Consider the following 22,575-nt stretch of genomic DNA (forward strand, 5'->3'; position numbering starts at 1 on the left):
CTAGCAAACACAGAAGTGGATGCTCACAGTCAGCTATTGGATGGATCACAGGGCCCCCAATGGAGGGGCTAGAGAAAGTATCCAAGGAGCTAAAGGGATCTGCAATCCTATAGGTGGAACAACATATGAACTAACCAGTACCCCCTAGAGCTTGTATCTCTAGCTGCATATGTATCAGAAGATGGCCTAGTTGTCCATCAGTGGAAAGAGAGGCCCATTCATCTTGCAAACTTTATATGCCTCAGTACAGAGGAATGCCAGAGCCAAGAAGTAGGAGTGGGTGGGGAGGGGAGTTATGGGGAGGGTATGGGGAACTTTTGGGATAGCATTGGAAATGTAAATGAAGAAAATACCTAATTAAAAAAAAAGAATTCCAAAATCTGTCATTAAAACATAGATAAACATAAATGTAGGAGAATGAAACAAATCTATTTAGAGTTTTGTATTTCACCACAGAAAGTTGAGGAAAAATAAAAGTTATAGAATGACAGCTACACCATAATGACACTTCTGAACAGCTAAGAAATAGTGTTAGTGTGTGTGTATATGTGCATGTGAGAGTATGCCTTTGTGTTCCTTCTTTGAGAATCTTGTCCTTCTTTGTCATTTCACTGTCTTCTTTGTTAAGATGTACATATTTTTCTCTAGTCTGGAATGTAGTGAAATTCTTCTGAAAGATGAATTCCTCCCTTGGAGAAATAAACAGGAAGGCCCCTCTGACAAATCGTTGAACTTGGCTTTCAGCTCTGTTCTTTCTTGTGCATCTCACCCTTTATATCCTTGCTCAGAACACCTATGCTGTAGCTTGATACAAGAGCTTCATTTATCTTTCATGATCAAATTTAAACTAGTTATAAAACATTTTCTTAACTACTCCTAATTTGAATTAAATTCTACTCCTCTTATTTTTTTTTTAGAGCCACTCACAATCGAAATGGCTTATGTATACGTGGTTTTATATGCCTGTCTCCCCACTACACCAGTTCCCTCTGAAAAAGGAATTTTCTTTGTTTCTGAATTTCTCCTTTACAACCAACACAAGTGTCAAACCCTGGAAGAGTCCACAGCTGTTTGCTCATCTTGGTTTAATAGCCTCTTTTCTCTTTCTCCTAAGGCTGCTGAGTGTCTGTACACCATGATGCCAAAAGTCAATACCTTTATTTCCCAACTGATTAAAATTAATTTGGGGATGAGTGCTCTAGAGCTAACTAACTCTAAATCAATGTCTTCTCCCTTTCTCGATCTTGGAAAACTTCTCCTAACATCAAACAACTATCAGCTCTTTCCTGAAATGATCTTCAGCCTATTTATTGTTGTGTAGAGTAAATGTATGGATGCTGTGTGTGTGTGTCCTCCTGTTTTCAAAGTTCTGATGTTTTCAGAGATATTTCAATGATAATTAAAAATCTACCAATGGAACAGATAATGACAGTAAGAATCAACAACCAGGGTGACAGAGAGTGGATATTCCTCTGTCACTTTCAGGAATAGAAAATTGTTGGAATTTGATGATGTAGTACAGGAGCCTTTGAACGTTTTCTGGTAAACATTCCGAGTTGGCAAGTAGTGAGGAGACTTCTTGGATCGCTTATATATAATTGAATGAAGCTAAGTAATAACAAAACTCATTCATATTGTATAATTTTGACATTAACATATTCACAAGTTTCACATTCACATGTCACATGTGACATGATATATTAACATATTTCACAACACCAGAACTGAGAGTGTGCTTTGAGTTTTTATCTGATCCTCTCCATCTTTCAAAGTTATGCTCTTACTGAAACACTCTCGTTAGTAGTTCCTTCAGAAAAATCTGTGAACCATAAAGTGATATGATCTGGTTTTTGAAGTATGACTTATTTTGTCCTTGATTTTGGATAATGCTTTTCCCTTAGTACTTTAAAAGTATTCTCTCTCTGGTGTTGTGTGGCATCTATTAACAGAAGTCAAATGTCACTTTAACTGACACTCATTTGGCAGTAACATGGTTTTTTTTTCTCCCTGTTTATATTTCAGAATTTTACTCTACACATCTAACTACAAATGTACTGTTGTTTATCCATATCATGATACAAGTGCATTTTTAATTGGGCAGCTCAAATCTATTCTGTGTCTATCTAAATTAATAGTCCTCGGTCCCACTGTTGGAACAGCCAGCATAATCTGCAATTATAGGACATTTCCTATTACCTCTTTAAATTCAACTTTTTAAAATTTCCCATGTGTTTTGGGTTGAACCTAGACTGTCCCACTTAGGCTCATATGTTGGACTCCTTGGTCCCCAGATGTTGATGCAAATTTTTGAAGGTTGTGGAATTATTAAAAAATGGATAGAACTGGAGGTAAGGGCATGCTTTGAGGACTATATTCATGTCCAATCCTGGCTCCAGCTCTGCTTCTTTATCTAAGGAACAAGATCTCAGAGTGAAGAATAAGCCATACAACAGACTCCTGCTGCCATAGATGGAGCTGCCCACAACTGTCAGTTTACTGTTGAAAGACACTGTATCCCATGAACTGTGAGCCGGTAAAAGCCTTCCCTCCTTGAAGTCACTTCTTCAGCTATTTTGTCACAGCAATAAGAAATGTAACTAATAGACCTTGTGACCATTAGATGTAAAGTACAACACAGCATTCTCATCTCTTTTCCTTAATTTATCTCATAACTTTAATTATCGGTGTGTGTTTTGCATAGTGTTCAGAGTAAATTTCTTAAAATTATCTTCCAACTTCTTGGATTTTTTTTCCTTTCCGATTGTGTGTAGTGTGTAAAATGCTTTCTGCACAGTAATAAGTACCCAGATTGGATCTTTATCACCCTTCATAAAAAGCCAGGCACCCATTAATGCTTTCAAGATAGGTCTTTTGCTCAAAATTAAATGTAAATTTTCTTGATCACAGTTATGCATAGCCCTTTAGGATTCTCCTCTGTTTGTTGCCTGTCATTTAAAAGTTTCTATAGCTGTCCTTGAGGGAAATAGTGCCCAGGTCAATCCTCCCCATTGTGGTTTAAATACTAGTTGTCCTTGAGAAAAGCAGCTAGCTCCTTTTCCCAGAAACTTTCCCTCTGCCTCCGATGCTCTAGCTTGGGGACATTAAAATATGAGGTCTGAGTTCCTTGATGCCACAGTCATAATGCTGTTCATCAGAGGAGAATAATCATGACTCTGATTTATATCTACAGAGGCTTTGATCCCAGTGAGTAGTGTGAAGATGTGCATTGTTCTCCATGGTAACTAATGACATCACTGATGTTTCCTACCTACTTAAATCCACTTAACCAATGAGAGAAAATAACATGTCCCCAGCAATGAAGAAACTAGATTTCTTCATAGCTGGGGAACTATTTTTAATGGGCACACTAAGAAACTCAGAAGTTTGGATTGTCCTTTATTTGACGCAATGAACAATCTGTTCCTTTGATGAAGGCTGAAAATACATACATAGATTATGGCTGTAAGATACAGTATGTATTAGACAAAGAACCTGGAACTTGCTGATAGCAAAGCAAGCTTGTAACTCATAACAACAACTACCTCTCCTGAACAGTATTTGTGAAAAAAAAATTAGGAATTTACCCATGAGTTTTTCTTCTTGTTCCTCAAAAAAAATATTTATATAAATTCAGTTTTAGGGGAGACATAAAAGAGAATGGGCTACTAATAGAGAACAGATTAGTAAATTCTCTGGTCCAAAGAGTCCCCACGTTTGACTTTCAGTCAACCACATCACACAATTTGTCTTCAAAGTAGAGATTCTAATATTTGCTGTATCATCAACAGATAAACACTCCTTAAGTGAGGATTAAGATGTCACATAAATATAGCAGAATGCAGTGTTTCCTAAAGCCTTTCAAAGCCTACCAAAAAGTTAATCCATTTGAAAATAATTGCTTAATTACATGAAAAGACATGAATACCTGACTAAAATAAGATTTCACACCCTGTGGGAGAACTGGCATAGAGCTGTCTCAGGAATTTACAGAGGGAATAAATTGGACCCATAAACTTGGGGCCTCAGGTCACGTTTATCTCCATCTAAGGCATTTTCCAACTGTAAGGGAAAAAATTTAGCCTTGTTTTATGAGATGAAAAAGTCATAAAACATACTGCCCTTACACAACCGACTGCCTCAGATTGCTTCTTCTCTGGGCAATTATCGTACAAGCTGCAGGAATCAAATGAATTCAGGGATGCTGTGGGCCACTGTAAAATGCCAGTGTCGGTGTTTGAAATGAAATAGCTGACCACTGTCAGATGGAGACTGGCGTTATGAACAGAACTAGCATTTAAAAAGGAGCAGGTCTCTGCCTACCTATCCATCACCCCGTGTGTGCTGGAAATGAAGGTGCTCAGATTCAGAGTAGCTCATATTTGCTTTTTCTTCTCCTTTGAGCTGCTTTTCCTTTAAACTCATCTTCAAATGTCACCAATAGTTGATTAGTTTGCCAAATTCGTTCTTTAAACCTCATCTGCTTTAATGTCTCTGAAACATCACATCTGCTTCCTAAAATTCACCTTGTAGCTGTCCAGGCAAGATAATACTAGTTAGTCTTAGCCAATAGCCACAGAGATCCCTTCCTCTTCCATGAGCTAGTCATCTAAGGCCTGCACTTCATTTCTACTATCATTTATCCACTATTAGCTATTTTCTTTATTTACATTTCAAAAGTTATCCCTTTCCTGGTTTCCCCTCCAAAATCCCCTACCCCCTCTTCTACTCATCAACCCACCTACTTTCTGGCCCTGGCATTCCCCTGTACTGAGGTATAGAGCCTTTACAGGACACAGGGCCTCTCCTCCCATTGATGACCAACTAGGCCATTCTCTACTACATATGCAGCTAGAGCCATGAGTCCCACCATGTGTTTTCTTTGATTGGTGGTTGAGTCCCAGGGAGCTCTGGGGGTACTAGTTAGTTCATATTGTTGTTCCTCCCATGGGGCTGCAAACCCCTTCAGCTCCTTAGATACTTAAAAAGCCCCAATCTTTAAATTTACATTTCTGAAAGCTTTCACTGATGGACTCATCAGTTCAGCCCATCTCCTACCACCCTGAATAAGAACCACCCATCAGCCCTATCGATTACTATGCTTAGTGTTAACACTTTGTGTAATGTCCATTGCAGTCAGATCTTTCTGCTTCTTGTTATTTCTTGCTATTGTACATTGTCTTCATTGTGGTTTCTGTTATTTGCCACAGTGGGCTCATAGCTGCCTAAATGTTAGCAGCTTCTTTTTGACAGCCTGATGCATTAAAAGCCCAAAGAACATGATTCCCTTTTTCTTACCACACCTGTAATTTTATGTCCTTCAAATTCAATCATTTATTAGCCATTAAGTTACTGCTACATTTTGTTCCCCTCTGACATTGTTGATGTCTATCTTCAAGACCTTTCAAAATTGGCTGCATGTTATGGGCTGAATCTTTTCTCCAGACTCAACAAATTCTGACACTGAGGTCTTAACCTCCAATGTATTTGGAGACAGAGACTTAAAGAATAAATTGAGGTTAAAGAGAGACATAAAGGCTGATCCCTAACCCAAGAGAATGAATTCCCTACATAAAGAAGAAAAGAATCAGAAGTCTGGGGATACAGAAGGACAGTATGCAATGCCATAGCAAGGAAGCAAGCTATCCATGACCAGGAAGTCCATAAGCAAGTGAGGATACTGGCACCTAGGTCTATAGACATCAAGTTCAGAACTTTGAGAAAGGAATTTATCTTGTTTAGTTACTCAGCCTGTGGATTTCTCTTAGGGTATCCAGGGAAAACTCATATACCATCACTTCTAGGAAACCTTTCGGAGTGTCTGTTACCTCTACGGAGCCCTTTATGCTTACTTTTGCATTACTGCTATGCCACAGATTGAGGTATATAATAAACTAAGGTCAAGTATTCATTTATTTTCAAGTTTTGAAATGTTTAATAAATATATCTCCCCTAGTCTAAACCTGAAACCTATTCAAATTTTATACCTTCTTTATATATGAAGCTGAAAGCATTCTAATGCACCTAAGTTTTGGATGTGATATCATACTTATACTCAAAGCAGTTCACATCTTTTAAAGACTATTTTATTTTTATTTTACCTGTGTTAGCATTTTGCCTGCATGTATCTGTGTGCATAATTTGTGAACACAGCATATGGAGGCCAGAAGAGTATGTCAAATCCCTGGAACCAGAGGTACAGGTTATAAACTGGACTGGACTGTGAGACAAAAACCACGGTCCTCTATAAGAGGGTAAGTGCTCTTAACCACTAAACCACTTGTCCAGCCCCCATATTTAGACGTTTTTTAACTTAAGAATGTTCAATCTATGCCTTATTTTAAATGATTTTTTTGTTTTTAAATAATTTTAGAATTACTAATGTGTTTCAGTAATGGTATAGAGTTTGGGGGATATTTCCTCACCATCTCTTAACTCATAATCCATTCTGTAACATGGGAATGAATTCTGGTACAATAGCTACTAATCTCTACCCACAAAACCTTCAATCCAAAATTTGTCTTGTCTACAAGATGTGCAGGGATAAAGATGGAGCAAAGACTTAACAGCCAACCAGTGACTTCCCCAACTTGAGACCCATCCCATATGTGAGAGCCAACCCCTGCCATAATTAATGATACTCTGCTATATTTTCAAACAGGAACCCAGCACAACTATTTCTTAAGAGACTTCATCCAGCTACAGATGGAGGTAGAGGCAGAGACTCACAGCCAAACATCAGGTGGAGCTTGGGGAGTCTTCTTGAAGAATCAAGGATAGAATTGTGCAAGTTGGAAGGGTCACCACAAAAAGACATACAGAATCAACTAACCTGGGCGATGGGGGTTCACAGAGACTGTGTCACCAACCAGGAGCATGCAGGGGCAGGACCTAGGCCCACGCACATTGTAGCAGATGTGAAGCTTTGGTCTTCATGTGGGACCCCTAACAATTGGAGTGGGGGCTCTCTCAGTCTCTACTCCCTGCCACTGGGTTTCCTTCCCTCTACCTGGACTGCCTGGTTGGGCCTCAGAGGGAGAGAATATACCTAGTTCTACTGGACCTAGATGTCCCAGGATGGGGTGCTACACAATGGGGGCTCCCCCTTCTCGGAGAAGAAGGGGAGGGGCAATGGGGGCAGTGAGGGCTGTGATTGAAATGGAAAGTGAGTAAAAATAGTTGCTAATCTCAATAGTTTTTCCTCAAATGTCCTATTCTGGTCCAGTGTAATACAGAATCTCACATCTCATTTGGTAGCTTTGTCTCCTTGGAACCACCCACTTTATGACATTCCTGCTTTTTTATTTACTCATCATGGTCTTTTTGCTTTTTCAAGGTATAAAACAATTATATGTAAAATGTCATTCAAGTTTGGTTTCCGCAGTGTTTTCTCCTGATTCAGTCAAGCCTCCTATTCCTGACAACAGTATTCAAAAGAAAGGATGGACTCTTCTCAGTGCATCAAGATGATAAGAACCAGGCAACAATGTGCTGTTATAAGTTAAGGTGATGTCTGACACCTTTCTTCACTATAAAGTTACTCTTTTCCCTTTACAGTTAATAAATATCTAGAGAATATACATACATATATGTGTGTGTGTGTGTGTGTGTGTGTGTGTGTGTTTGAGACAGGGTTTTTCTGTGTAGTTCCAGCTGCCCTGGAATTCACTCTGTAGACCAGGCTAGCTTCAAACTCAGAGATAAACCTGACCTTGTCTCCCTAGTGCTGGGATTAAAGGTATGTACCACCACAACCATCAGGCTGAGAGTAATACTTTTAAATTATGCAAAAATTTGTTAATCATACTTTTCCATGATTTAGCATCAATATATAAATCTTGAAAAAATTATTATAGAATATCTACATAATGATGGGTCTTCTACTTTTCTCTTTTTAAAAACATTTATTAAATGTCTTCTACTAAAGAAATATCTGATGGTCCTTCTCCATTATTATGTAAACATCTAGTTTAAGTTCTTGGTTTTTTAGTTATAATCTAATACTATGTTTAAGAGACCAGATCTTGAGTTCAAATTCTATCTTAGAGAACCTGATCTAAGCTTGAACTCAAGTTAACTAACAGGCCAATATCTAGCACCAGTTTCCAGGTTATTCCCCAACAAATCTGCACCTCCAGCTTATAAACCTGTCCCTGACACTTCTTCCTAACCTCCACCAATCAGGAGAAAAACAAAAGTGAAGTTTATGGTTTGGCTTCTAGCACCAGCCAGTAATAGTAAAGGCTGTATCATATGTGTGCCAAGCTAGATACCCCCTTCTTGTCTCTATGAATGCTTGCCTGAAACTGCCCTCTCCCATTCTGCTGCATTAGGCATGGTGTTGTGTCCCAAGCTTGAGCTTAAATAAAGAGACACTAATGTGATTGTATCATAATTGGCTCCTTGGTATTCTTTTGGGGTTCATGAATGCTTCCAGGCACAACAGGTTATGTTGTTGTTCAAATTATTCTAGTCGCAGCCTTTGATTTTGGACATCCTTAAATTTGGTTCATAATTCTCTTCTTTTTCAACTCCAGCAAAACCTGATTATGTTCTTTGCAAAATGCATCATCCTGACTCTGATTCCATCATACCTGTGCATTCATAATAAGGCTCATGAATACATGGACCTACACAGAGAATTTAGATAAGCTCTGTAGCCTAGGGTCAAATGATAAGAAACCTTAATGCACCTGAAATTTAATTTCTTCTTGACATTAACTTTGCATACTCAAGCTCCTGAGGTTAGACCATGTGTGCACATCACTCTGCTCAGAACACTTGTATCTCTGATTCTAATTCTACATCTCAGGGCTAATCCTAATCTCTGTTCCCTATTTCTGCTTCTTTCTCTGACTATGTAAAGCCTCGCTCTCATTCTATGTGATTATTACTTAATATTACTTTCTTAAAAACCCATTAAATTGTTTCCAGTATTCATACTCTGTGAGAAACAAATTTAATAGACATAGTATAGTATCCATACCCATTTGTTTTGTTTAATCTCACAGTATTAAACTGTGAGGAGCATGTGCAGCCGCTGCCCCAAGATGGCGCCCGGGACAGCTGCCAGGTCTTATGACCTACGCCTGACTTCCTCATTATCTCAGACTTAGCCGCATCCCAGCCACCTGCACTGAGCAGATGCCTGAGGTGTTGTCACTTGCTGTGAACCTATGGACTGCTGTTACATGACTGGGGTGATTGGGAGGAGTCAGTAGGGTTTTTAAGGTGCACCCCAGGGTTGTTCAGGGAACTCCTGTTCCTGCATTGCAATGCTAAATGTTCCTGAATAAACCTGCTTGAAGAAGAACAAAGTGGTGTTGCATCTTTCCTGCTGGTCGGGGTGGATGCGACATTAAGCAAAAGTAATGTTTCACATGCTGGTTTTTCCTTTCCTATGTCCTCTGTTAACTTGTAGAAGAGTAAAACACACAATTAACTCTGTTCCTCTATTGGAGGCTTCCTTACATCGAGGTTGCTTTTAAATGCTTTGTTTGAATTTCCTTGTAAACATACTCTTGTTAGAATATCCATCACATCCTGTGTGATTAATATTTTTTGTTGATAAAGACAAGACCAGTGCTCAAAAGCAGCTCAATAAATATTCCCTTACTACAGAGATTTCATAGTCATAGACAGTAGGCCCAATACAACCAATAATCCTATTTTAAGTAATATTTTCCAGTATTCAGCAAGTATCTCTTTTTAATTTCAAATACTACTTACAAAAACACTAATAATTATTGCCCCACATCCAAAAATTGAAAGGACAGGATTAGAAAGGACAGGATTAGAACTCTAAACTCACATTTGCAGATGGCAGTGACTGGGGAGAACTAAGATGTGACTCCCAGCCTGAGAACTCTTCAAACTGACTTCTTTGCTGCTTCCTGGCCCCTCCCACTTTTTTTTTTTACTTTCATTCATTGTGGGACATGGTGGATGATCTGAGGGGAATGCAACTGAGTAACAAGTTCAGGTTATATTAACATAGTAAAACTATAGAACCACCTATTGATTATTTTAGGTATAAAAATATTTTCAAAGTACATTCTGGACAAAACATCATTAAAAGATCTCCATGAAGGGAGTAAATTTCTCCTGTTTTACTAAAGAGACAAAGGAGACCCCAGAAAGTTAACTTAATGAAGAATGACAATTTGATCAGGGATTCACAGTCCTTAAGGATGCCAGATGGTAAAAACAGATTGGATGAGAACATCTAGGTGATTAGAAAAGTCTGCACAGAGAAAAATCACAGAAAAGCTGGAAAAGATTTTTAAAAAAAGAAAACTTTCAGAATAGTAAGATATACAATAAGGAAAAGAGAATAGAAGGATAAGAGAGTAGTTAAAAGAACAGCTGGTAACGAGAGCAAAGCCCTAACCTGAAACTATCAGACACTGAGCAAAATGCCAAGAGAGTAAAGGAAGCTGCAGAAGTGATAAGACCCCAGGCAGCCATTGTAGAGTGAGGATTGTCCACACATGCTTCCTAACCCACAGCCAAGTGCTCATTAGATAGACAGGGAACCTTCTGCTTCACCACAGTGGATTAACTCAACTGCACATAACTGGTGTACTTAGTCATCCTGCTTCTAGTGTGGGCTGTCTAAAATAAAGCCTTGAGAATGTGGGTGGATGTTAATTACTCTTGTTGAACTCATACTCCTCAGTCATTTCTTTGAACATATTCTCTTCTTGTTCCTAACTGGCAATCAGGCCTGCTCTGGTAACCTGAGCCTGCTCTGAGTTACTCTGTGTTTCCAGGGATTACTCCCTTTTATTATAAAACAACAGTTTTGACCTGACTCACTCCACTTTGAACAGAGGAATGACTGAATAACTTATGCTAGTCCCATTGGTCAACACTCTATGAGTTAAAAATTGATAAATAATCCTTTAATGACAATAAATACCTATATCATGGATATCAAATCAAATTAGAAACATCAGACACTTGATCTTATCAATCATGCCTTGGATACCACTCTCCCATCTGAGACTGGAAAAGAAAGACACATGACAGGCTTTCAGATCTGTCTCTAGGTTAGTTGCCATGAGCCTCTTTTGGAAAGCTATTTGCACGAAGGACATTTGCCTGTGTCCCTTGTTTCATGTGAAGTTTCTTCCACTCATGACATTCAGTCCACTTCAAGACACCTCAAAAAGCTTTTCCACCCAGACTGAGCTACATATTTCTGCTCTGTATTCCAAACAACTCCTTGCCTACAGCTTATAAAACTTCTAGTCAAAACTCCTACAGAACTTCCCCCTTGTGCCTGTATGAGCCATCTCCTCCCACATTCAGAACCGCTTCTATCATGCAAAAGTCTCTTTAACCCTTTCTTAGCAATTTAGTAACATGTACATGTGTGTGGCTGGCTGGCTGGCAGATAGATAGATAGATAGATAGATAGATAGATAGATAGATAGATAGATAGATAGAGTTGCATGATATGTGAGAGCTAACATTGGCAATTAAGATTGGAATGGAAACCTGTGATTAGAAATAATCATATGAAATCAATAGAACCTGTTGAACTATATGTAACAAGATTGGCATGTTATTCAAAAGTTCTGATATGGGAAGACAAAATCACATCCATCTATGTTCCTAGTTCACTGTGTTTACAGCACCAACCTGCTTGTCTCCAAGTTGAGGTTATCTGACTGCTTTTATCATTGTTATTTTGCCTTGTGCTTCCTGTTCTGATGGTAAGTGCTTAACAAGCATTCAAGAAACAAATATACTGGAAACGGTGGGGCAGGAAGAGGAAAGGAGAAAAAAAATAAAAAGTAATAAACTTCCCAATTGGGAATATCTGTTAATCTTGTTGTCTAAATATCCCACCCATGGTGAATCTCAAGCTACATGCATAGTGTCATGAAAATAGAAAGAGATGTGACATAAAATACTAATTTATAGGGTATCCACAGAGCATACATATCTACGAAATTTCTACAATAAAGATAATAAAATATACAAAAATAAGTATGATTCCATGTGAAGTGCTTGTTACTTTGCTTTTTTGTTTTTTTGTTTGTTTGGTTGGTTGGTTGGTTTGGTTTGTTTGTTGTTGTTGTTTTTTGTTTTTTGAGGTTTTTTTTGTTTTATTTTTGTTTTTGTTTTGTTTGTTTGTTGGTTGGTTGGTTGGTTGGTTTTTCAAGACAGGGTTTCTCTGTATAGCCCTGGCTGTCCTGGAACTCACTTTGTAGACCAGGCTGGCCTCCAACTCAGAAATCTGCCTGCCTCTGCCACCCGAGTGGGATTAAAGGCATGCGCCACCACACCTGACTTACTTTGTTTTTAATGCAATGTATTAAATCACAAAATGTTATCATTTAATTTTTCATAATTGCTGAGTTCAATACCCACCTAATAAAATATCTGGAAACTTAGCAATTGGTCTTTGTGAGCCAGGCTTGCGCCAGCCATTTATTACATTTCAAAATTCTAGATAACATGAGATATTTCAGTGCGCTAGAAATCTTATTCAAGTTTTTATAAGTACATTTATTTTTTGAATCTGAGATACCTATTCTATAAAAATGTCATTTAAAAGGAGAAAAACTGTTTGGGTTTCACTTTTTTATCTTCTTTTCCTGTTTTTTGTTTGTTTGTTTGTTTGCTTGCTTGTTTGTTTGTTTGCTGTTTTTAGAGAAAGTCACATTTAGCCCAGGTTGGCTTCAAATTAGCTATATACCTAAAGCTACCTTTGAATTTCCAATCCTCCTTCCTCTACTTCCTAAGAGCCAGGACTGCAAGCTGCATGACCATACCACCTAAAAGATTTAATCTTTGTGTTGTCTCCCCCATACATTGTTTCGTTTCTTTCCAAAGTCTTTCCAGGTGTTGCAAAGTAGCAGCCAGTTTCTTAGACGCCAATGGAGACAACCCAGATGGCTATAGTCTGTGCCCACATGAAATCCACCTCTCTCTCTCTCTCTCTCTCTCTCTCTCTCTCTCTCTCTCTCTCTCTCTCTCTCTCTTCCTCCTCCTTCTCCTCCTCCTCCTCCTCCCACTGATGTCCTTTCTCTGGGTGAATTAGGGATGAAGCGTCTTCATTCTCAAAGGTATACTGAAATCAAGTGAAACCGGCAAATCAGTTGAACAGAAATTGCACATGCTTATTACACTCATGCACACAGTCACAGAACACTAGTACACACCAGCTTAATATGACATTAAAAGTCATGCATATTATTCACTGTGTTGGGGACTGAGGAATCATGGCTGGTTTTTTTTGTTTTGTTTTGTTTTATTTTGGTTTTTTGTGAAACTCAGTAGGCTTAGAAATACACAATGGCCTAGAACAAAGTCTGTTGAGTGTGCCACGCAACCCACAATAATTCTAAGTGAGTTTCTAGGGGACTGAAATAGAGGACAGTGGTGTGACAAATGTCTGTGAGGTGCACTGACACATTTCACTCTTTCTCTTGTGTTGGCAAGGTAAGGAAAGCTCATGGAAGGAATGAGGAGGAGTCGTGTCATGTCTTCTTCACTGAGACAGGTGAGTAAATTCACAGAGCCTCACCTCGAGCTTAGGTGGAGAACAAGAAGCAAAACAAAGGTAGAGGGAGTTTCGATTGATTAGAAAGGCTGTACATTTCTTTTGAGAAAAAATTGGTCAGAGCAAAGGAAAGCATATTTTTGGAGTATTATGTCTCAGGGCCCAACACAAATGTTTTGTGACCTAGTCTTGGAAAATCTGAATAAACACCTTTTCACCTCAAACAGGTCACTGAAGCCACATCCGTGAGTCCCCCCAGGTCTGTCTTAGTGAACATGGATAGAAACATGAACATTATACCACCACAACTCCCTCCACACTGATGGTAGCTCAGCAGGTCAGCTCTCCTCACTCAGCAACTGTTACTGCTTATAGAACTTTCATTGGGTGTATGTAGAGCTGGGGGAGGGGCACTGTGGAACTTCATGTACCTGATGACTTTTGCTTTATTCCCTGCATCTTAGCAGCTTCCCTGCACTATGGAGTGTTTCCATCTGGAGGAAACTGCTAAGCAGCAACTGCCTTCAGCATCATCTGCTACCTCCCATCAGCACCCTCACACCACACCAGCCAGCTCAATGACCTTTCTCCAGAAGTACTGGCAGGTGAGCACAGGAGCAGATTCCTAACCTCCCTGACTTCCTAACTTTCCTTTCCTTCTTCCTATTCCAATCTCAAGGTAATTAACTTACGCCTGATGAACCAGTCTCCGACCATCTTAGGCTTTAAAAAGCACCTTACAGAAAAGACAGACTAGGTCCACTCCCATTTATGATTAAACGTCTCTTTCTCAAGGATTGGGCAATGCCCACCTGTAACCTTAACTACAAATGTTCTGTACTGGCTATTCTGGGAAATGACAATCATGTCTTTGTTTCAGAAAGTTATAACTGTATTGAAGCCTTTCCTTTGTTTGAGAAGGTTGTTATGACTACCTGTTGTGATGACTATCTTACGACCACCTTGCACTCATGTCTTTATTACAGAAGGTCATTGTGACTATGGTTCCATTCTGTTCCTTCAATTCCACCTATTTTGCCACCAAATCTTACATTTGGAAACTCCCTACCCATGAGCTATAAAAACCATGTGTTCCTCATGTCCAGTGCTGACCTCTCAAACCCCTTAAGGGGAGACAGCCCATGGACACAAATTAAAAGGCTTGCTTTAATTAATTGTTTGCTTTAATTAATTCGGCCATGATGATTTTGTTCAGTGGTCCTTCCTATGCCTCGTCATGTCCTTCCCTAGAGATAAAAGGGATTCAACCATTACCTTGGAAGGAATTACTATAATTATAAGGTAGAGTATCAATTTTAAGAAAACAATAAATTATTTTCTATTTAAAACATTCTCCCTTGCCAGTGATGCCTTTAATAAACCCTCCTAGAAGTAAAAGAAGAAGAAAAAAGTAAAAATAGGTCCTGTATGAATTTTATTCTACTTCTCCATTCCTCTTCTTCTATAGCAAAAAGAGTTCTCATTTCTTTGTAGTAGAGGTATGGCTGAGAAAAGATGAGCTTAACAAGAACAGTGTCCAGATAGCACAGTTTCTCTTTGATGACTGAATTTCCAAGCCACATACTTCTGGTACATGTTGCTCTGGACTGTGTTTTAGAGCCATGAATACCTGCATTTCTGTAACCTGTTGTACCTGATCTCTCTCAGTTACTTATCTCTATATAGATGACAGGCCAGGCTCCATCCTAACTCTCTCTTTGGAGACATTTCATTCATCTGAAAAGAAGTAAAGAGAGGTAGCTTGAAAGTTCCTGCTGCCCCCAGGCTTTGTCCTGGTCTCTTGGGTGAATTCATTTCTTCCTTCATTTTCTAAATGTTTCCTCTAGACAAGGCATTTGGGTGGTCACTGGAGAGACAAAGAAGACTGCCCATCAGTTGAGTACCTTCTATAGCATAGTCAGCTCTTCAGAAATGGCAATAATAATAATAATAATAATAATAATACCATAATAATAATTTGTACTTAAGTCCAAGATCTCAAGGATAGGGCTTATAGCAACAGATCTAAAGACCAAGTTAAAGTCTGACATTAATAATAAAAACAAAAACAAAAAATGAATGAAGAAGAACATCCCAAATAGAAAATGGTCTGAGCAAAGGTACAAATGTGTGACAGATACCAGAAAAGGAAGAAAGCCCTTCTCAACCACCCAGAAGCTCCAAAGACAGTGCACAAATGGGGCAAGAGAGGTGGATGGGACCTAGTCATGTATTATTGTGGCCATCATTCTAGAGAAATCAGGACCAAGAAAAAGAACAAAGGCTAGAGCTGGTCCTCACTTTGTGAAAAGGAAAGCTAGGTCCAGGTGCTTTCCTCTTCTCTGACAGGTGTAAGAATCTATTTTTAGCTCTTCCCTTTGGGCGTACTATGGCAGGGCAAGACAGGGCAAAGTTTCCTCCATCTTCTTGCTGAGGCCATTTCAAGTTTAACTAGAATTTGATCTCCTTAATGAAGAAATCCATGGAAAATTACTCAAATTTATTCTAGGAACCCAAGGTCAGGATGCCCTAGCTAACTTATCTTACCTTCTTGTGCAGAACCCCCTCCAGCTAACAGCTTATCTCAGCTTCTGTTAAACTGTTTGTTTCTGTGACGCTTCCCCCTACAGCCTCAGAGCTTCAGAGCTACAGAGCAAGATACCAGGATGTGTTTTTGTCTTCAAAAATCCCTTGGTCTAACTGCTCAGGGTTAAACTTGGAACCTGATTGCCTGAATGTAGTCCCAGCCAGCTGGAATAAAGACTTTCCATTGGCTATAAACTGTGTCTGAGTAGTCATCTCTGATGGGCTCCCCATAACAATACAACTGTATCTTGTTGTGATTGAATTGTTTTCTTTGTACTTCACATGATCAAGTTCTGCCTCAGAGAGAAGCTTTATTTGGAAAGACCGTCTCTAGACAGATAAGTTGAAGTGGGGATATTAGGGTGGGTTAATATGCTTTGTATCCTTCTTAGAGAAGGCCACATGAAGATGTTGGAGAAACTGGACATCTGAAGGCCAGTGGTAGTAGCCTGAGCTAAATCCTTTTATCAAAGTCCTTGAAAGCAACCATAAGACAGTTGCATTTTAACACTCCAGCCTGCAGAGCTCAAACAGTACATTTGGGCACTCATTTGTGGTACTTCTTTTCTTCAGGAAATTCATGGTATCAACTTAAGGATTTCCTTAAGACCCTCTTCATCTTTCCTCTTCTGCCAGTCCCCCGAGAAGGAAATGTATTTCACATATGTATATTACACATCTTAGAGTTTCATTTCAATTGCCTTCTTTTAACATCAGTGGGTAATTTTATCTCACAAGGTTAGATGTAATGTAGGAAAAACCTCTACAATTTTCAATCCCATAATAATCAAGTTCTATAATCACACACAGAAAAGAGAAGTACAAAAGAAAACCAATGCTGAGCCCTCTTATAAAGCAAGCACAAAAGCAGAAGACAGAATTGGCGGCTCGCTATCATTAGCTGAAGCAGCTCAGGCTCCTTTGTAATCTTAGCAGCTATTCCACAATCTTTTCACTCACAGTGATGAACTGAACTTTTGATAAAAGAAAATATTTGATCTCCTTTTAGCCAAAAGTCTTCCCTTCGTAAATCCATTTAATATTCCAGAAGGATTTTCTTCCCTTTGAAGAAACATGAATTTGACATTCTAAAGGCATTCCTGTTTTAAAGCCTGCAAAAAGACTTTTGGAGAGTACCTGGCAAAGTACTGACTTACCCCTGTGGCTCAAAAGTTCAGTTATGACAGGCATTCTGCTCAGAATAGCATTTCTACCTTTTAACCTTCATCTAAATAATGTCCATTTCTTTCTCCCTGTGATGGAGTTCAAGCCCTTGAAATATGCTTGTGAATAAACTGAAAGGCACTGAAGAGGTGGCCCAGTGGGTAAAAGTGCTTGCTGTGCAAGCCTTACAACCTGAGTTCGATTCCAGAAACCCACAGTGAAGGGAGAACCAACTTCCAAAAGTTGGTCTCTGACCTCCACCTGTGCATCAGAACACATGGGCAGCAGTATGCACATGTTTATGCACACACACACACACACACACACACACACACACACACAGAGCAGGAATTTTAAAGTGGCAGAAGACATAGAGTTGTGTTTCATTTTCTCTGTTTTGAGGTTTTAAATATTGCACCCATAAATAAATAAATAAATAAATAAATAAATAAATAAATAAATAAATCCTCTCTTTTTCCAAATAGAATGCAGAGGCAAAATGGCTTTCATTCTTTCAGAAAATGAATGTCTACCCAGCACATACACCTCTTTTACCATGAGGGTTTTTTGAACCACATGATGCAGACTCCCTCATTTAGAAAACCAGTGCCATCAAAACACCAGGTGAGGAGATTGTCTCTGTGCAGAAGATAGGAACTCTCTTTTTAAAAACTACTTATAATGCCTAGTCGGCCATCACTGGAAAGAGAGGCCCATTGGACTTGCAAACTTTATATGCCCCAGTACAGGGGAACGCCAGGACCAAAAAGTGGGAGTGGGTGGGTAGGGGAGTCGGGGGGTGTATTGGGGACTTTTTGGATAGCATTGGAAATGTAAATGAGGAAAATACCTAATAAAAAAAAAAACTACTTATAGTGTTTGTAGAGCTGACAGCTCTTCTTTCTTGTGGGTGAAAAAGACCATTGAGTCATGATTCAAAGGAACAACTTCAAACTGACTCCACCTGGCAAAGTAACACAGAGTTATGCTCACTCCATTCATGGAATTGTTCTCACATGAGAAACAGCAAAATCCATATGAATAAGGCCTGAGGTTGATGAACATGGCATTTTATAATGTGGTTGAGAACAAATAAAGGGTGGAAGGGCAATGAGTGTCCTGGGAGGTAAGGTTCTTGGTATGAAATAGAAACTGATGGCATACCTAAGTGAAAGGGAATAAACAGCAAGACTATGAAGAATAAAACCAGGAAACAGCCAGGAGGAAGAATAGAGACCCTCCAGCAGTCCAAGCAGCATGAAGGAAGGGGCTACTTATCTGGGCATCACCACTGCATGAACCACCCCAACTCCAACTGCCACCCATCCTCACTCAAGCCTGCTCACACTGGAAGAGTTGATATTCCCTAGAGAGACTAAGAGGTATTAAGAGAAGAACCTTCTGCAATGAATGCACAGTTTCATAAAGTAAACTAGAAGAATAAACACGTAACCATCCTCTCTAAGTAAGCACATAGAACAGGAAAGAGTAAACACCACGTGTGTTTTCAAAGGTAAAATGTGCTCTTAGGAGGCAGAGGCAGGTGGATCTCTGTGAGTTTGGAGACAGCCTGGTCTACAAATTGAGTTCCAGGACAGCCAAGGCCACAATGAGAAATCTTATCTCAAAGAAGAAGAAAGAAGGAAGAGGGGGGAGGGGGAGGGGAGGAGGAGGAGAAGGGGAAGAAGGGGAAGGAGGAGAGGAAAAGAGAGAAGAAGGAGTACAAAATTCACATTTCACCTAACTAAGACTTTATGTGAAAGACATAGTGAACTTTTAAAAGCCCAACTAGTGACAAAGAAACAAAGAAACTTGATACAAATACATTATAGAATATTAGCCAGAATGAAATTCGGTGCTTTGTGAAAAGCAGTATGTTACATGAAATAAGTCAGATCTGGAAAGAGAAGTACCACATAATCTCACTCATGTGTAGGAACAAGCACAACAGCTGTCCTGAGAAGCCAGGGAGTTGCAGAAGGGAGAAGCAGCGGAAGATTGATCAAGGAAAACTGAGTTACAATTAGATAGGAGTTGGAAGTTGTTGTGTCAGGTTTTGATGGAATACGGTAACAAAATATGTGAAAGAGAACAACTGAAAGGGGAAAAGAGCTGGAACTGCAGCTCATCAGAGAGTGCTGCCTAGCACATGCAATGCCTTGGATTCAGCCCCAGCCCCACACATACACAGACACGCATGCACCTATATGATCTCAGCTTAGTTCAATAAATGATCCATGTTTTTCAATGCCCTCCATCTCCTCTGACTCAGAGTTTTTACTCTCCTGCTTCTGCTGGGTTCCCAATCTCCAAAGGGTGGGAGACATCCCATAGAGTGAGTCTCTCTCTCTCTCTCTCTCTCTCTCTCTCTCTCTCTCTCTCTCTCTCTCTCTCTNCTCTCTCTCTCTCTTCCTCTCTCTCTCTCTCTCTCTCTCTCTCTCTCTCTCTCTCTCTCACACACACACACACACACACACACACATACATACACACACACACACGAGCAGATTAGTTTGGATGGTAGTTTCAGAGATTTTAGTCCTTGGCATTTGGCTCTATTGTTTTTTTCTCCCAGCAGAAGTTTCTACCATCTCCCCATGGCCATAAAGCACTGATGCCATCAGTCGATCAATCCCTAGGTGAAGTTAGAATCCCAATCATCTCTGAACACTGTGCATTGAAAATCAAACTTTTCACCACATGAGCATTTGGGGCTATTTCAGATCAAAAGCCATAACTAACATATTCTCTTGAAATATGAATAGTGGAGGAAAGAGATATTTTTAACCTGATCTATATATCATACAACAGATCCACATAGACAAATATAACAATTCTACACAAATAAATGCAATGTTTTATTTTTCATCTCTCAATTTTAAAATGTGACTTAAATATTGTTTGTTAAATCTCCAATTATTTTAACCTTTTCACATACTCAAAACCCAGCTATCTGCTGAACTCTACAGTTACAAATTATCATGAACATATTAAAAACTATCTATAAATACTTTAGAAGATTTATTCTCTAAAAACAAGATAAAAAGCAGATATATATATACGTGGACTTTAGGAATGATACTTCAGGGCCTTCAAGAGAGCTCATCCTGTAAAGGATCTTATTATTAGCCTGAGCTCTGAATCCCATGCGGTAGAAGGAGCAAGCTGACTCCCTTGGGTTGTCTTCTGAGTTCCACATGTGTGTCATGGCCGAGGAACTTACAGACACAGAAAAATATATAAATAACAGGGTTCAGAGAGATGTCTCAATGAATAAAATCATTGGCTGCATTTGAAAGAACCCAAGTTCAGTTCTCAGCTCCCACATAGCAGCTCTCAACTGTCTGTGACTCCAATTAAGATGCCCAGAACCGCTCTTGACCTCCAGAGACACCAGGCACACACATCTTACACATGCATATAGACAAGCAAAACACTTGTACACACAAAATAAAGTAAAAAACTATATTTTAGTGTGTTTTTAATCCCCTAGGAAGGACTATTTCACAGCAGACTTTCTGATATCCTGGCCTTCATACACATTTGTGCATATATAAATACATATTTGTGTGCATAACAAGAATAGAAGAAAAAGAGGCTATCAACTTGAGAGTTGGGCCAATGAAGTAGAAGCTTCTGGATATGTCAGATATTTTGCTGATACAGGGTCACATGGTGTTTTGCTGAAGCAAGACCTGTGGGAAGACACAGGATGTTTGGAGAAGTATAAATAGGACTCAATAGACAATGATGGGTGCTTGCAACACTTCATTGGTCTCACATCTTCAAGATCTTCTCTTCATAGAGAGAGGCATGGCAAAGAACTTCTCCTGGCATCCTGGCAGGTTCTTGTTGCTCCCACTGACTTGTGATGATTAAGCGGGGGTCTGGAGGTTTCTGCTAGAGTGTGCCACTGCTGCGGATTTATGTTTGGTATCCTGACAATATTGAACTGGACTGATGGCATCCTGACAAATAGATTGGAGTTGCCTCAATGACTACTTCCACAACCTCTTGTCCTATTTACCATCTTTTCTCCCCTACCTTTGGACAGTAGGTTAAAAGAGGTAGGGGTTGGGGGTCAAAGCATTTGAAAACTCTTAGTAAAAGTAGGTTTTGAAAAATCTAAGGACAAGGAAGTAGTTCTAAGGAGGGTAGCTGAGAGGATCTGAAGGAAGGACAGAAAGTGATGTAATTCTATTTCATTAAAAAATAAATTCTGGGGAAAAGTTTATAATTAATACTGAAACATTTGATATTTATGAAAACTAAACCGTAGAATATAGTGATTTTGATTCTAAAAGTGTACTAAATAAACAAATCTGTTCGATAGATATTTGACACTATCTCTCTTCTAAATCCTGGAACTACAAAACTAAATGAGACATAACCTCCACCTATATTCTTTCCAAATCTAGAAACCTGGTAATAAATAACTGTGATGGCACATGGGGAGGCAATGACAGAATTGTGTACAAGATGCAGAAATGGGAGACAGACCTGGAAAGAGGCGACTTTCAAGGATTTGACTTTGAAGGATTAAAAGTGACTTGGAGGACAAAAAAAAAAATGCTAGCCAGAAAAATAAATAAATAAATAAATAAATAAATAAATAAATCCTGTAGTTTTCCAAATAGAAAGCAGAGGCAAATGGCTTTCATTCTCTCAGAAACTGAATGTCTACCCAGCACATATACCTCTTTTACCATGAGGATTTGAAATATTAAGAAATATGGAAAGACAAAAGGAAAGCAAGAAACTTATTATTGCCAGACTGTCATAACTTAGATGTGGCTATATAACTAGTGGCTAGAGCTACAACTTTACAGGACATAAACGAAGCATGGTACACATTCCTCACTCCAGGAAGCTGACATGGGAAAATAGCTATGTAATTGAAACCAGACTACAGAACATAAAAAGACTCCATCTTTATTGTTTGAAAAAGCAAACACTGAAAAAGAAAAACATAATAGGAAAAAATAAACTCAAAATTACAGCTCAGCATCATTTCTCCACCTCTCCATCCTAAGAACCAAGAGCTCCCAGTCAAAGACCCTGAGAAATGCAGTGAGTCTGTATGTAGGACCACCATCCATTTCATAACATCCTTATCAATGGGAAACTAGGATTCATTTCATAATGTCCTCAGCAGTTTCAGAGCTAGGGGCTTAGCTCACTTGTGAAGCATTTACTAAGTAAGCACAAGTCCTTAAAGTCCACTCTCAGTGCCAAAAGTAGAAATTTAAGTTACACTGCATTTTTAAAAAAGTATTTCATCTCCAGTAGAGAGCCCATCTAAGTCAAAAAGA

This window comes from Mus caroli, chromosome 1 (genome assembly GCF_900094665.2).
Source record: "Mus caroli chromosome 1, CAROLI_EIJ_v1.1, whole genome shotgun sequence".
Lineage (NCBI taxonomy): Eukaryota > Metazoa > Chordata > Mammalia > Rodentia > Muridae > Mus > Mus caroli.